Source organism: Bombus pyrosoma, linkage group LG16 (genome assembly GCF_014825855.1).
Source record: "Bombus pyrosoma isolate SC7728 linkage group LG16, ASM1482585v1, whole genome shotgun sequence".
NCBI classification, from domain to species: domain Eukaryota; kingdom Metazoa; phylum Arthropoda; class Insecta; order Hymenoptera; family Apidae; genus Bombus; species Bombus pyrosoma.
Genome location: NC_057785.1, coordinates 6336780 through 6349808, shown reverse-complemented (window position 1 = coordinate 6349808; position 13029 = coordinate 6336780). Strand labels below are relative to the sequence as shown.

The 13029-nt window shown below is 39.5% G+C and overlaps 1 protein-coding gene and 1 non-coding gene across 3 annotated transcripts in view; one reads left to right on the top strand and one right to left on the bottom strand.

Annotated features, from left to right (window-relative positions):
* Positions 1-9414, bottom strand: part of LOC122576599 (ecdysone receptor) — a 150244-nt gene extending 140830 nt beyond the window's left edge. Inside the window, exon 1 of one of the 2 annotated variants that reach the window (XM_043747162.1) lies at positions 8358-9414. The gene's annotated coding sequence lies outside the window, so the exon portion shown is untranslated. The remainder of the gene's footprint in view (positions 1-8357) is intronic. The other variant, XM_043747160.1, reaches the window with a different exon arrangement.
* A 3166-nt stretch (positions 9415-12580) lies between these two features.
* On the top strand, positions 12581-12666 carry Trnal-cag. The gene has a single exon. It is a non-coding gene; the product is annotated as a tRNA-Leu (tRNA).
* Positions 12667-13029: the final 363 nt, after the last annotated feature.

Here is a 13029-nt window from a genome sequence, read left to right as displayed (position 1 = left end):
GGTGCGAATAGATTTTATTATTGGCCGATTAAATGTAATAACAGGAGCGTGTAGCGTGTGATGCAAATTTCACTCGGAGAACGGACAAAGGCCTGCGAGGTAGTCGCCGAAAGGAAAACAAAATTTTTTAGTTGATCAAACATTTTGACCTCGGACGAGCCTCGATTACGAACGGCATAAACATTGTAGCATGTACGAGCGGCTGGAAACACGGTCATAAAGTACTTAAATGTGAATATCCATTAGAATTCTCTCATTCACGCTGAACCTGTGTCGATAAAAAGGAGCATGAAATTTCACAGTAGAATTATTCGAATTATTCGAGAGAGGATAAAAAGAATGTGACAAAAATCAGAAGATTGAAAAAGCGGAGAACCTAAAACGAGCGTTCCACTTGAGTAAAAGTATAAAGGTACGAAATACACCAAAGTATGAAAATCTAATTCGGCTTCCTAAAGATCCAGAATAACCGAGGGCTGTAACTTTCGTCAAAAAGATCGAAAAAGCTTTCAGGAATTTTCCTCCAAAAACAGCGAGACGAAAAATGAAGTAAACAAAAGTATCGATATAAAATGAAATAAAATAAGAAGAACAAACACTTTGCAAAGTTCTCAAATTGGATGTGCAACTGGTGAAGAAACTCCTTGGATGCAAAGGTACGAGAGAACGCGTGAACGAGGCGATCGACGACATCGTCTGGCCGTGACAAAGGGACCATTTTAAATTTCAAAGCGGGGAGAAAAGAAAAGGAATCGCGAGAAAAGTATCAGAACTGCAACGCGGTCACGGTGTAGAAATCGGAACGCTAAAGGCTGTTTTTCAAGTCGGCGTCCGTCCTTACGTAACTGCGCGGCGCGCCGCGTGGTGCGCGTGTGTGCACAAGCTCATTCGTGTACAGTGTACACCTAAAGAAACAGAAAACTCGTCAGAGAACTACAGAAGGCAGAACACGGCGACCCGTGTTTATCGCCGTCTTTTATTCCCTAAATCTGTTCCACAGGAACCTACACTTTTATTACTCTTTCCACCAATTTCTTTATCCTTATTGGTTATTCCCTAATGTCCGTTTTCTATTCGAAATTCTTTGGCCGGCCATTCAACAAGATTTAGTAAGCAAAGAAAGAAAATTAGCTCGTTTTATCGATTAAATTTTCAATTTATAAAATGTCTATCTCTTTTTTAACAGAAAGAAAGGGAGCCTAGGATCGTAACGCTACCGTACAACGATAAGTTTTGTTTTAAACATCGGGACACTCACGGAGAAGCAAATCAATTTGAAATATCATTGGGAAATTACCAAATGTCTTATCATAGAACACACGCTCAGTGTCGTGCAATTCGAACTTTTCGATCGGACTTGTTCGTCGATAGGCTTCGTCGCTTGTGTCACACAGCGCGCAAGTTGAGTTGCGTTAAACTGAAATGAATCGTCGATTGGAATTCTAGTGGAAAAATAAACAAGTACCGTAATACTTGTGAGTAATGAAAGTACACGTATCTCCGCGTGGAGGAAGCGTTATTCTTGTTGGTGTGACGACACTGGATGTGCACCGTGCGCACCGGAGGAGAACCGTGAGCTGCCTGTGGCTACGCCGCCTTATCGCACCCGCTATCGATGTAACATCGGATAAAACCACGACTCGAAGAACGCTTTGAGCTGTTCGAAAGAAATATATCGTTGGAAAAAATTCGAGATTAAAAGAGACGCCTCGGACGACTCAGCGAGTGCAGTGCAAGCAACCGTTCTTCCCTCTATTTCTCTCTTTCGCGTAGGACGTTGTGTTGGCTGATTAAGCGGGTCTCCGGGCCACGTTCGAAAAAGTTGGACGAATTTCGACGATACGCGAGAACGTTTGAAACGACATCGTTTGAAACACTAAACCAGTATTATGACGAAGGTTTGCGCAGCACTTGGTTTCTGAAATTGGCGAGAAGAAAGGAATTGGAAATTTCTAATCAGCCAATTTGGAGAATCCGATGCTTTTAAATACTACGTTCTCGGTATTTGGGCTTTTTCCTATTCTTATTCCTAAATTTTTAAGACTCGAGACTTTTTTTTTTCTTCTTAAGTTTACAAAGCTCGAGGTTGTAAATTGGAAATTTCCTGTATCGTATAATTTATAAATTGCAATTTAAATTTTAACGTTCTCCGTTCACTGCGCTTCGGAATATTAGGTAACGAACAGGAGATAATTTCGTATTCGACGATAAGCGATTTAAGACAACTGGAACGGTTTTCTAAAACACGTTCTCGTTATTCTACAACGTGCTACTTTTTCTAAAAACATCCACGTCCCTTCGGCATTGGTAACTGTCTGAGAAAAGAACGTTCATACGATTCTCGAACAAATGGTAAATTTTCTGCGAAAGATCGCAATCCTCCGTTCCATTTTCGATTGCAACACGTCCACGAATCTCCTTTCGCAAAACCTGAATAATTCTTCAGCTATACTACGCAACATGACGAAATTCACCTACGTATAGGATTAACATTTATATCGACGATTTCGATTGCTTTTTAAAAATGGACGTATCAGTTCAGAAACTGTATTATTGTACTGTGTACCGCTTTATCGATAAAGATCAGGCTCGAAAAGATTGCAAATTCCGCGCTGGATTTTGACAATCATTTGAGCGAGGAGAATGGTTATTGGAAGCTTGCGAAACTATGGCTCCACTAATTTCATTGCGAAAGGTTGGATTTTTTTTTTTTTTAGGTTAGATTCGATGTTTTGCCGAATATTGCGACGGAACCTCAAAGCAATTTCGCTCGACCGTAGCCTGTCGGCGGTTGCCAGATATTCGATCGAAATTTACTATATTGCGAAAATTTATTTTCACAGAAAGTTTTCATGCCATTTTCATGTGAAAACGAATTTCGTTAACGCTGAAAAACTGACTCGCAAAAGTTCCATTTTGTAAAGTGATCCGCGATCGAAATTTACTATACAAATCTACTATATTTACATATATTCCATCTAACATATTACGTCTAACATATATTTCAACAAAAACTTAAATATTCGATAGATTTGAACAGAACTTCCTTTGCTTTACGAAAGATCGATTAACTTGCCTCGATTAATATATAATTCGCGCGATTAATTTCTCCTTCCAAATTATATTCTCTAGAAGAAAAATTTTCCTAAATTGTATTAAAAAAAAAATAAATTCAAAATTATATCTTACTTCTCTCTATACAAACTTCCTTTACTTTACGAAAGATCGATTAACTTGCTTCGACTAATATGTAATTCGCGCGATTAATTTTTCATTTCAAAATTATATCCTCTAGAAGAAAAATTTTTCTAAATTGTATTAAAAAAAAAATAAATTCAAAATTATATCTTACTTCTCTCTATACAAACTTCCTTTTCTTTACGAAAGATCGATTAACTTGCCTCGACTAATATGTAATTCGCGCGATTAATTTTTCATTTCAAAATTATATCCTCTAGAAGAAAAATTTTCCTAAATTGTATTAAAAAAAAAATAAATTCAAAATTATATCTTACTTCTCTCTATACAAACTTCCTTTTCTTTACGAAAGATCGATTAACTTGCCTCGATTAATATATAATTCGGGCGATTAATTTCTCCTTCCAAATTATATCCTCTAGAAGAAAAATTTTCCTAAATTGTATTAAAAAAAAAATAAATTCAAAATTATATCTTACTTCTCTCTATACAAACTTCCTTTACTTTACGAAAGATCGATTAACTTGCCTCGATTAATATATAATTCGCGCGATTAATTTCTCCTTCCAAATTATATCCTCTAGAANGAAAAATTTTCCTAAATTGTATTAAAAAAAAAATAAATTCAAAATTATACCTTACTTCTCTCTATACAAACTTCCTTTACTTTACGAAAGATCGATTAACTTGCTTCGATTAATATATAATTCGCGCGATTAATTTCTCCTTCCAAATTATATCCTCTAGAAGAAAAATTTTCCTAAATTGTATTAAAAAAAAAATAAATTCAAAATTATATCTTACTTCTCTCTATACCAACTTCCTTTACTTTACGAAAGATCGATTAACTTGCCTCGACTAATATATAATTCGCGCGATTAATTTTTCATTTCAAAATTATATCCTCTAGAAGAAAAATTTTCCTAAATTGTATTAAAAAAAAAATAAATTCAAAATTATACCTTACTTCTCTCTATACAAACTTCCTTTACTTTACGAAAAATCGATTAACTTGCTTCGATTAATATATAATTCGCGCGATTAATTTCTCCTTCCAAATTATATCCTCTAGAAGAAAAATTTTCCTAAATTGTATTAAAAAAAAAAATAAATTCAAAATTATATCTTACTTCTCTCTATACAAACTTCCTTTTCTTTACGAAAGATCGATTAACTTGCTTCGATTAATATATAATTCGCACGATTAATTTCTCCTTCCAAATTATATTCTCTAGAAGAAAAATTTTCCTAAATTGTATTAAAAAAAAATAAATTCAAAATTATATCTTACTTCTCTCTATACCAACTTCCTTTACTTTACGAAAAATCGATTAACTTGCCTCGATTAATATATAATTCGGGCGATTAGTTTCTCCTTCCAAATTATATCCTCTAGAAGAAAAATTTTCCTAAATTGTATTAAAAAAAAAATAAATTCAAAATTATATCTTACTTCTCTCTATACAAACTTCCTTTTCTTTACGAAAGATCGATTAACTTGCTTCGATTAATATATAATTCGCACGATTAATTTCTCCTTCCAAATTATATTCTCTAGAAGAAAAATTTTCCTAAATTGTATTAAAAAAAAAATAAATTCAAAATTATATCTTACTTCTCTCTATACCAACTTCCTTTACTTTACGAAAGATCGATTAACTTGCCTCGACTAATATATAATTCGCGCGATTAATTTTTCATTTCAAAATTATATCCTCTAGAAGAAAAATTTTCCTAAATTGTATTTAAAAAAGAAAAAAAAATAAATTCAAAGTTATATTTTTCTTTAATATAAAATTCATATTTTATTTATATTTTATATATATAAAAATTATATTTCCAAACGATACGTTACAGAAATTATATTTTTTTAAGGAGGACATTTTGCTAAAAAAAATATCGATCGTCTAAAAAATCGATGGTTCGATCTTAAAAACATCTATCGACGAATCTCTATTCTAACATCCGTTCGACAAGCGTCAACCACCGTTCTCAATCCAGAGAGCTTGCTCTCGGATTCGTTTCAATCAGTAACGATATCTTTAGATTTAAATTTCCAAGCGACGGCGACCAGTCGTTAAATTTGAATTTGTAATAAGAACGTTGCGAGGGACACTTCCACGCAGAAAGCCCGTGTCGTGTTCTCTCTACGACCAATCACGGTTATCCGTCTTCCTCGTTTCCAACCAAATCGTTACTCTCTCGATTAAATGAACAATTTATAAGAAACTGTGTGAAATAGTAAAAACACGAGGAAATGGAATTACAAGGGAAAGAGGAGATCTACGTTTGAAGATGGACGAAAGCTGTTGCATAATTAAATTGTATGGAAGTTGAATTCTGTAAATTAAACCCTTCGTCCAATTAAATATCAACGTTATGTTGTTCTAGAAAAATCGAAAGACGTACAGAACGTTGATTAGTTGGAGTATTGAACGAGTCGATGGAAATAATATTATTGGCGAAATTTTGCAAGTCACCAGTTACAAGTTGTCGGTCTTAAAGCAGCCTGTTGTATAAGTCGTACGAGAAACACGTTTCTTCAGCGAAAGAATTTGCAATTACAAATTACCAGTTCTTTGATTATTCCCCTTTGATAAATCATTGTGAAATTGTAGGAGTGGAAGTCGAGCTCATGTCTGTAGAAAATTGGCGAATTTCAGATACTCAAAAATCTGAGATTACGATGATTTGAACGTTCGAATGTTTGCAAATTCGGAAACTCGAAACTGCCCTCGCGTGCAAATTCGGAAATTTGAAATTTTCGAAACTCGAGAATTTGACGCTTTGGAAACCCGGAACTTTCAAATTCCGCGTTTCTAAAATTCGAAACCTCGCGCCTATAGAAGACTGAAAAATCTGGAATTTTGGAAACTCGACGAGCGAACATTTCGTAGTCCGGAAAGCTCGAAACTTTTCCACCCACGAAATCGCTTTCAAATACAAATTTGCAATTTCGAACGAAATTGTTGGAAACCGCAAAAACCAAATTTCCACCAAACCTGAAGCGTTCGTTTTCAATGCATCTGTTGAAATTTCCGTTAATAACAAATTAATACATCGCGCGCACAGTGTACAATCGAAAGCAGAGAATTTTCTGCACACTTAACACGCTTGTTTACTCGAGTCAACTGGCCACTGACCACGGCAAAATTGCGCGCCAGGATGACACCAGCGTAATACGGCGTGTCACCGTCTCGCGGTGACACAGTGCGCGCGCGAAAGAATTCGCTTTATGCACATAGACGCAGTCATAGTTTACATCGGCATAGTGACGCCTGTGCACTATTCGTCGCAGATAGGGCCGTATATTTTTAGAACGTATTCTATTTCCGAGAGAGGTGGGCTTGCGATACGCTCGGCCGATATTTGTCGCGAGTACACGCGTCTCTCGCTATTTACGGGAGGAATCGAAAGTGAATCGGAATCCGACTCTACTCTCGCGAACCAGCCACTTTCGTTTCATTCATTGCCACAGATGACGAACGTGCAATAACAATTTTTATATAATACGCGTATATATAGTAAGTTCGTGGAAAGTCGTTAGATCTTGAAACGTTTGCGAACAGCTACATCGAGCTACCGAGTCGGCTGACCTTTATTTTTGAAGCGTACAGTTTTATTTCTTTCGCGGCGATCTCTATACAATTTCGATTTAGAGATTTTAATCGCGAGTAACGCGTTTGCTACTTTGTTGCTCGACATTGCATACGTGTATCGTGTTTCGCGATTAATTGGCGCTTAATTTTAAGCTGCGCAATGGTCGTGCCATTTATAAAGAGAAACAAATCTCAGGCGATTAAATTCTATGGAATACGTCGAATGTAAGTACCAAAAAAAAAAAATCAAAAGACAATCTACGATAATAGCCACGTTAGTATGCCGAAGCTATGGAAAAATAAAGGGAAAATTTTGTTTCGATCTATTACGATGAATAACCTCTTAGCAACTAACATACCAAACGTCCAAGAAAATAGATATGAACATAACGTAGAAACTGTTCAACCGAGTAAACAAATACGAATAACAACGTATCCAATTGCGTATCTTAAAAATTGCATAAATAAGTATGCAAACACGAGTGTACTCGTAGTGAATGAAAAATTGATCAAGGATCTAATAGAAAGTAAAATGATGGATTAATCTTCGATTCATCCGTGCCTCAGATGCAAAAGATAAATATCAAATGGAATTAATGAAAGAACGGTATCCCGGTTGGGAAGGAGTAAAGCAAAGTTTATCCCGGCGCATAAATTGAACGTGACGAGGGAGAGAGCGCGGTTAGGGTGCGCGCGAGCGCGCACCAACACACTGCCGACCCACTCCCGGTCCCCGATCTGACCTCGCGCGCACATTCGTTCACGAACCTACCTCACTTTGCCCCGCGACAGACGTAAACAAAACCGTGCAGCGTCCCATAAACAGCCATCTATACACGACATCATTATTGAACCATCTCAGGCGTCTTACTTCGGAAACAATTAAATAACGGAGAAAATAACGACAAAACGAGGAGAATCGTGTTTTTGCATAATGACGATTATCTGCGCAGATAGTAGCCTATTATATTTCATGGAGGAAATAACGGAGAAAGAGAAATATAAATAAAATGTTGTTCCGCCTATGGTAACTGCTAACCAAAAGTTACTCTATAAAGAGGCAATGTACGATACGATTAATCGGAATGATGTGTACGCGATAAGTGTACTAATCTACTGAAGCATCGAATTTCATCGGCAAAATAGGTGTCTTTGTCTCTTCGAATAATTCTAATTCACGACGAAGAGGGATCGGTGGATGGCGCATGGAAACAATTTACATGGAAGTTTGTCGGTAAAACGGAAGAAAGGAAGAAGGAAATATTGAAATAAAATCGTGTTTCACGTACGTCGATTACTCATACAGGACAATGTATAGGCAGTTAGTTTAAAATATCGAAGCAGTGAGGCGTCAAACACGTCGAAAAAAAGAAGGTAAATAAAATCGTATGTAAACGCGTATACGTACGATAATTACTGGCGTAACGAAATATACACGATCGACTTAGTGACCATTGACGAATCAAATCCTATCTATTGTTCGTAATTCGGTAATAAAATAATTCACTGATAAAATAATCCTCAAAAAGATATATAGCTTCGTGGATGATAACTACTCACATAACGAGGTGTACACGATGAACCGACGGTGGCCAGCGAGCGACACGGTCCCCTCGAGCACAGGCGCCAAATCGAGAAACACTTGCACTGCGTTATTACAAATACACGTGTGTCACACGTCACTGATTTTCCGGATCAGTCTGTCAAATACACCACGCAAGAGAAAACGATGCACGAAATCCTAGAAGACGATGAGGATGTAGGAGCACCGGGATCGTGGGCCTCGCCTCGTCTCCACGAAAACCACCACACGTCCGCGCGTCGTTTTCGTCTGCCTATTAAGGGAGTGTTCCCCTTTGACGCACCAGCTCGTCGATATTTTCTTTATTTCTTTTTTTCGCTATGTTATTCTCGCCGTCGTTTCACTCTCCGTCGACGACATTCACCGTGTGGTCGTGGTTTTCTATGTATCGGTGAAAGGGGAGCGACGTTGGTTCGTGTCTCGCGTGTGCACGGCTCTTTTTCTCTCTATACGCGTGTTTCTGTCTATCCACTTCTCTAGCTGAATTATATTATTACTTCTTCTTTTCTTTTTTGCTCGCAGGTTCAGAGACACAGAACACGGGTTACGGGGAATATTATATACACCGGGTGGCCGTATACGCGAACACGGCCAAACAAAACAGACCAGAAGACGTTTTCGAGCTATTACGCACGTTACAAACTCCGCTCACCTCTGAGAGTGCAAGCGCGCGACTGCGGCGCCCGACGCCGCTTATGCGCCGGCCGACTGCTTCCTGACTCGGCCGCCGTCCTCGACAGTGGCGCCACCGGCGAGCCACTGCCCTATCACTGGTCGCGCACCGAATTTTGGTGCCTCGAGGCACGCAACGCGTCGCCGCGCCGCGCCGCTCGCAGGCCACCGATCTTTCTTTTACGCGTTTCCGCGCGACGCGACGCTTTTCGCGACCCTTCGTCAGACATTGTCGGATATTGAAATAAGAACGGCGTATACGACTATGGATATGGTATATGAACGAACGACTATGTGAGACTGGAAATAGCGAGATGGGTTAAGTGAAAGGGGAATGAGGTCTTCGAAGTTGCTCGCTGCAAGGTGGGTCAATAGACGTGCGATCAGTTTGTGACTCATTAATTAGGAGCTTATTTCATGTTGCTTTAAACGTTTACGATTCTGAGGAATTAAATATATGCAGGAATGCACGTTTCGTAGAATTGTTTACGATAGCTGAATGAATGTTTCTTTTTTAATTCTGCGATGTATCGGTAGATATAGAGACGAGATTGGGCAATTGATTGGTAGACGTTTATTATCGATTTTTAAAAGAATTCCTAGATTAACCGTTACTATATCAAAATATAATGACTTCCACGACGATTGCCTTCCTAATAAAGGGGTAATCTAAACATCTTTGATTTCGAACTTTCACTCGGATATTTCGATATTGGCTTTCCGGATAAACAATGAAGAAATAGACTGCCATGTGCACGAAACGTCGGCCTAAAATATAGATAGAAAGCGCGGCTGAAAAATTGAAAAACGATAAGCGAATATCAGAAAATGACCTGACAACGAGTCGTATTGTCGTGCTCGTAAGAGGAGTAAAACTTTGTGCGTAACAAAACTACAACTTATGATGGCATTCAACAAAGTTTCAGCGAAACAATGTGCCGTCAACTATTCACGCGGAGAGCACAAAGAGTCCATCATTCGCGTGTCTCGTATTTTGCATCGAGTTCGATGCTTAGTTAGCTAGAAAAGTGTCGACGATGCCTATAGAGACGATGAAAAAAAAAAAAGAAACACGCGCGAAGGAGAAACGGCGATAAGGTTTCAGAAATTGTGCGACACACCGCCGGCAGCCGAGTTCATTGCTTTGCTGGTCAATAGCCATTCCGTTTCACCGTCAAAACAACCGGAGCCTTTATTAATTTATAGCGAGTGACTCAATGGCTCGAGCGAAGCTACTGGATATCACCGTGCGCGTTCTCCGCAGCTAAACGGATCCTTTTTTCACACCTGCCATTCCGTTAATTCCCATTTACTCTGCAAAGTTTGCAAACAAACCCAGAGAACAGAGTTATCTCGCTAATTCAGAAATTGATTCCAGATCGCTAATTAAACGTATCCTTTGATTCGTATTTTGGCATTTTAATTATCAGACATTAAAGGAGAAATATAGAGGTAGATATATATAGCAACGTTTCTAATTTTTCTGACAGAGCAACCAACGATGTATAATTGTAACGAAAGAGAGTTAATTGTGTCAAATAAATTTTACACTAATTTTTCTAATGATTTCTACCTGAAGATAATCTTTTTTTTTTATTTATTGTTTGTATACATTTTACAATTTGTCCATTAGGACATTTGGTAAAATATTATAGTTTAATATTTGATAAAATATAGCATGTGCATGGTTACCCCCAGCGGGACTCCATCTTCCAGGTTGTTTATTGTTCTTTTACGAGGTCTGCAGGATGCTTCTTCTTCGGTCTTCTTTCTATTATTGTTTTATTCGTTTCAGCAACCAGCCGATTTGGGTGTGTTGCAAGTCTTTCTTTATTCTTTAACCTGAAGATAATGTCAGGAAAATTTCCTCGTATACGACGATCATCGACGAGTATATTTTGAAATGAAAAGAACTTGCGTATGCCAAATGGAAAAAGAAAATTGCCAATATTCAAGAGTTCAAAGCCTGAGAGAAACTTCGCCACGCGTATTATCTCATCGGTCCCCGAACCCACACGGAGCCCCAGCTCCAAACAAGCTGGTTCCCCAAAATAACCCCGCCCCTGTTCGGAAATCTCCATCCAGGTCCAATATTCAAGTGGCCACTCCAGGTGGCACCCGTTGGTTCATTCCCACTATCCAGCATCGTTCACGCGAGCATCAGAAATTGGGCCAGTGGAGCACTTGGCCTCTCTGACATAATAAAAACCATTCTCCGACTGCCTCGTCTACCTAAATAACAGCCTCCATAAAAACGAACCACGTGTGGCGTCAAGTATGCAGATATAGGGGATTTCGTTGTCGAAGTGAAATTTCTTGGCCAGTTTCGTGTCTGACGAGCTCCTCTGACGAGCTCCTCTGACGAGCAGGAGACACGAACGAGTGGAAGAGGAGAGAAGCTGCGTGGAAGGTTGCCTGCATTCTCTCTGGTAGGCAATCTGTGGTAGGAGGCATATAGGACGAACGGATGGAGAACACCAGCGCCGATGTTCGAGCACGCTGCTGGAAAAGGGGAGGCGAAGGGAGAAGAGAGGGGGGAGGGAGGGAGAGAAGCGTGATGCAGAAAGAATGGCGAGCCAGCGGCTGTACAGGCAGATGAAGAGAGAGAATACACGGTTTGCTAGGCGAAGAAGGAAGAGACGAAGGGACGAGGGGAGGGAGAGAGACTGGTGAGTCTTGGACAGGCAAAAAACAAAAGTGCATCGCAGCAAGATGGCCGTCGACTGAACGACTCTCAAGGTTACGCACTCGCATAGGGGAGAAGCCAGCGAATCAGCCGCTTATGGTGTATGTGTGCCAGCGCACTTGGCCGAAACTTCGTGCCCCGTTATTTATTTCGGGATTTTGCGCGATGATGATTTCGATGAGAATCGTCGTACTGGGAAATTTCAAGCGGACAGATTTCAAAATCGTTGCTCGGACGGTTATACGTGACTTCATTTTCCTCGTGCGAAGAACTGGGGGAAATGAGAATTTTCCAGAACAGATTTATCGAGAAAACTCGATTCTGTAATTGGGTAATTAATTACGTGGCTATGCGTCACTGGTTCGCAGGTTAGAATGGTTCACTGTGTGGTTAGGTTAGGTTTAGGCGTGTTTATTCTAATAGGCTCTACACCGACTTGAGCACTTACTTTTATGACGCACTACGGTAATTTACCATCCCCCTATGGCGTACCATCTTCGTAGTCCTTACATTGTTTACCATTTAAGCTCTTCGATTTACTGAACATCGAACGAAGATGATAGAGATTTTGCTGTCGGACGACAACGAACGCATCTTCGTCGCAGAACACGGTACCCAACACGAGCGCGTTCGCTCGGAGACGGAATAATGGCCAAGCAAAAAGGACGAAAGAAAAAAGGAACTCGTTCGCCGGTGCATTGCTTGAAAGCTTCCACGGCCGCTTCTTACGGAGCTATTTTCGCCTAGCTGCCGGGTAAATTTAGTACGGGCAGACCAGTTTCTCAGGCATAGTACTCAGGGTATGGTCGATTTCTCCTCTTTATGCTTCAGCAGAAGGGACACGTCAGGATGGCCGAGCGGTCTAAGGCGCTGCGTTCAGGTCGCAGTCCACACTTCTGTGGGCGTGGGTTCGAATCCCACTTCTGACAAATTTTTTTTTACCTCCTTGCCCTTCAAACGAGCCCAACGACCAAGATTCGTTATCTACGTCTGTCCGGTGCCAATTATTCGCACCGATAAAACGATTTAAGATTGTTTCGTGTCGTCCGTTCGGGGACCAAGTGGCACGGGACTGTTCTGTTCAGAAAAAACATCGTCCTACCAAACGTACACGTTTTAGGCTTCATTTTCGGGACGAAATAAATAAATATATTAGGTTATTCGACGGTCCAAGTCTTCTGATATTCCCATTTTTGTTAAACAATGGGAAAATATCTTCTTCGAAATAACGTCGTTTTCCTACACTTGGAAGATACATTGGTTTGATTGAATTTTTGCATTGCCGCTAGATA